The sequence below is a fragment of the Rhinopithecus bieti genome, unplaced genomic scaffold (assembly GCF_001698545.2).
Source record: "Rhinopithecus bieti isolate Rb0 unplaced genomic scaffold, ASM169854v2 scaffold_15572, whole genome shotgun sequence".
Classification (NCBI taxonomy): Eukaryota; Metazoa; Chordata; class Mammalia; order Primates; family Cercopithecidae; genus Rhinopithecus; species Rhinopithecus bieti.
The window spans coordinates 951384-956237 of record NW_016809536.1 but is presented as its reverse complement, the minus strand read 5'-3'; positions in this window follow the sequence as shown (position 1 = coordinate 956237).

Below are 4854 nucleotides of genomic sequence, written 5' to 3'. Positions count from 1 at the left end.
AAAAAAAAAAAAAAAAAAGAAAAAAAAGAAATAATAATAATAATTAGTATCAGGAGCCCCAGTGATATCTCACTTGCTCATACTTTAGTTATTAAATATTTATTTTCTTATAGCTATTGTGACTCAATAGTCACTAATTTCTGCTGATGTTTAAAGTGACATTCAATCTCTATTTCAATGATATATCCATAATTCTGTCTCTTCTTAAATTTAATCCAGTTCAGTTTCTGGAAAAGTCATGGTTATGTGATTCATTTTACAGTCATCTTTTAGTATCCATGAGGGATTTGTTCCAGAACTATCCTTCTCCAAACTCCTGCAGATACCAAAATTTGTGGACTGTCAAATCCCTTGTATAAAATGGGAAACTATTTGAATATAACCTACACGCCTCCTCCCATATACTTTAAATCATCTCTAAATTACTTGTAATATCTAATAGAATGTAAATGCTAAGTAAATAGTTATTGTATTATTTATTTATTTGTGCTTTTTTATTGTATTTTTTTTCCAAATATTTCTTATCTGCAACTGGTTGAATCCTTGAATGCAGAACCTGTGGATATTAAGGCCAAATATATATCAAAATTGAGTTTTAAATAAATTTGTATTTTATAGTTTTTAATAGAACAAGCAAGATTTAAATCAATTTTCTCAGCACATAATGTGAATGAATTTTTAAGCTACATATATCAATAGTAAATAATATTTTAAAGAATTTTTGCTGTTTTGTCTTGATTTTAAAAGAAGTAGGTGAGGTGAACTAATACTGTATTATGAACACCATGAAGTACAATTTCTGTTAAGGAATTCAGACTCAGTTATTTTTTTATGCTCCCTACTGGTAGTAGAATGAGTTCTTTGTAATTGAGCAAATGTCACTGAGGTAGAAAAATGAAACAAATTTTTAAATCTACACAAAGATTGTGATTTCATAAGCATATCAAACTGTAGCATTGATACGATTCTCAAAGACCAGTGCCAGAGCCACCAATATCATATTTTTTTCGGTAATCTAAGAGGTCTAATTGGCTAAAGAATTTGTCTTATAGAGGGAGAAAGGTAAGGACTGAAAAAAAAAATAACATGAAAGCTACCCCTTTATTATTAGATTCAGGAAACTAGCTGATATAGTTTGAATGTTGTCCCTGCCAAATTGCATGTTGAATTGTAATCCCCAGTGTTAAAAATGAGGTCTAGGGGGAGGTTTTTGGGTCATGGGAGCGGATCCCTCACCATTTCATGTTGTCCTTGAGACAGTGAATGAGTTATCGTGAGATCTGGTTGTTTAGGCATCACCTTTGCCCGATTCTACTTCTTGCTCCTACTCTTGCCGTGTGACTATCCTGATCCTTTTTGGACTTCCCCCTGAGGCCTCCCCAGAAGCTGAGCAGATTCCAGTACCATCCTCCCTGTACAGCATGTAGAATAGTGAGTCAATCTCTTTTCGTTATAAACTACCCAGTCTCAGATATTTTTTATAGCATGTAAGAATGGCCTAACACATATGCACTCATAAGAATCCAAGATATTTAATTAATAAAGTTGAATATAAAGTAAATATGTGAAATATCCTAATGAGATAACTTTCCAGAACACTGCAATACTGGTTAAATTGGGGTTGGGGGGCGGGTGGGGGGGACCTGGGCTTTTTCACAAAATGCAATAGAAAGTTTTCAATATTGGTATCTCTTTGTTCCATTCTGTATCTTTCTCTATTATCATGACCTTCTCTTTTCTTCAGAGATGTACAACAGTACTCTGCTGTTCAAAATTTGGAAAGGTTGATGTTTTTCTTTCAAAGAATAATATCTGATACATAATAATTCTAATAACATAATACAAATGACAGTAATGTATAGTTACCTTAAAAAGAAACTTGGTGAAAAAATTCAAAGTTGAAGTTTTAAAGTATTTAAGTAAACCCATGAAGCATTTTGTAAAATTGTATCTAACACTAAAATAAAATGATGTCATAATAAAACTGAATTAAAGATAATATTTGTAATATATGTTATAATTAATTATAATTATAGAGATAACTTATCAGTAATCACCTTGAGTTGGCTCTGCAGGATAAAGACAATGTTTTGGTACTCTAACATGCCTGAATGACTGTACATGTTTGTATTAGGCCATTCTCACACACCTATGAAGAAATACCTGAGACTGGGTAATTCATAAAGATAGGAGGGTTAATTGACTCACAGTCCAGCATGGCTGAAGAGGCCTCAGAAAACTTACAATCATGGTAGAAGGCACCTTTTCAGAGGGCAAGAGAGAGAATGAGGGTGGTATATTTTCACCATGGAATACTATGCAGCCATAAAAAAGAACAAGATTATGTCTTTTGCAGAAACATGGATGGAGTTGGCAGCCATTACCCTAAGCAAATTAATTCAGAAACAGAAAACCAATACTGCACTTATAAGTAGGAGCTAAACAATGAGAACACATAGACACTAAGAAGAGAACCAGAGACACTGAGGGTAGAGGGTCGGAAGAGGGAGAGTATCAGAGAAAATATCAATCAGTTTCTATGCTCATTACCTGGGTGGCAAAATAAATCTGTACACCAAACCTCCATGACACACAGTTTACCTATATAACAAATCTCCACATGTACTCCTGAAACTAAAATAAAAGTTAAAAAAGACTCTTTGACATTGATTAATAGAAACAATATATAAAATCAGTATTGATTTGACAATATCTTCAATGTAGAAACAATCATTAAGACTTAGGAAAGACACCCACAAAACTGATTTTCAAAGAAAATGCCAGGACAATTAAATGGGTACAACAAAGTCTTTTGAACAAATAGTGCTGGAAATTGATAATCGTTATGGAAACACAGAACATGAATGCCTACATCATACTACACCCAAAAATTAACTCAAATGAATCATCGATAAAATCATAAAAGTTAAGACTATAAAACTCTTACAGCATGTAGAATCAAATTTGGGCAGCCTTTCTTAGATGGGGTACAAAAAGGATAAGTCATTAAATAAAGTATTGATACATTAGAGTTAACGAAAATGTAAAACTTTTGTTTCCTAAAAAATGATAATATCCGGAAAATAAAAAGTGAAGAATCAAAATGGCAGAAAATATTCATAGTGCATATGTTTGATCAAAGCCTTATCTTCAGGATTTATAAATCAATCTTGTAATCCGTTAGTAAGAAATAATCACTACTTCCCACTCCACAAAAGAAAAGATATACAAATGGCCAATAAACAAAAATGTTTTCAATCTTATTCATTAATCATCAAGAAAATATGAATTAAATCCACCATGAGATGTTAGTACCAACCAATTAGAATGGCTAATTTTTAATTTTATTTTTGTTTTATTTTTTATTGACACAAATAGTTGCACATATTTGTGGGGTATGGTGTGATGTTTCAATATATGTGTATACTGTGTAATGAGCAAATAATGGTAATTAGCAAATCCATCACCTCCAAACATTTATAATTTATTTGTAATGAGGACATTCTTCTAGCTATTTTGAAATATAAAATATATCATTGTTAACTATATATTTCTCAATCATGTGATAGTTCTTTTTTAAATTATTTGAGGAATCTCCATATTACTTTCTAATGGCTGTATTAATTTACCTTCCCATCAACAGTATGTAAGGATTCCTCTTTTTCACATCCTTCCCAGTAATGGCTAAAATTTGAAATATAAGAAGTATCAAATGATGGTGAAGATGTGGAGCAACTAGAATGTTCATACATTGCTGTTGAGAATATAAAATAGTGCTACTCTGGAAAATGTTTTTTTGATTCCTCAAATGTTACTCTCATGACTCTACCATTTGATTCCGCAAATGTTCATGGTATGACTCAGCCATCCACTCCTAGTTTTTTAGCCTATATATATATATATATATATATATACACACACACACATATATATATATATTCCTAGAAACATATGAGCACAAATATTAACAAATTCATTTGTAATAGTCTGGAATCAACAAATACACTGGAATCAACAAAATTTTATCAAATACTCAATGATATACCATCAATCAATCTATGAAAGTGCATAGGTAGCATTTAGCGCCATCGTAATCTTAATTTCTTTGTAGCACTAATTTTCTAAAATTAGCTTATTTGTTTTGCAGTTTTTTGAATTCCCTGGGAGAATGTTAATTCTTTAGGATTTATGCCTTGTTGTGTTCTTATTTATCAAGCTCCTAAGGCAGTACTTGTGACACATAGTACTTTTACAAAATTAGTTTTTTTAAGTGCATGAGCAAATACTTTATATCTATCATTTTGTTTGATGATAATTTTGTTTTTCTTCTAATTGAACGGAATTGTGTTCTAAGCAGCTGTGTGGCCTGGGAAGGATATTTTCTCAATAAGTAATACAATATTTTCAAGTGAATTAAATTAATCTAGAGATAGATTCAGTGCCTTAACAAAGCTTTATTACCAATTTGATAAAAGTTGGCTCTTCCAAGCATTATCTTCATTTACATTCTTTTCTCATTTTCTACACGTTACTATATTAGTAATTGCCAAAAGCTGAGGTTTTCAAGAAAACAATGTGCTGTTAAAGACTGAATATTTAATAAAGAAAAGATATTTATTTAGCAAATTACATAGCAAGAATCCTGTTTCTTGATGGAAATTCTTTATAGCTTAAACACATTTTATGTGTACTCTATAAAAATTCACAGCATTAAAAATATAATCATATCTACATTAGAAGGCTATAGAAATAAGTTACCTATTTTGTGCCTAATTGCATCTATATAACATGTTGATAATTATTATTTCTTATCATAAAATACCAATTAATAAGATTGTGAGTTCAAAAAATGTG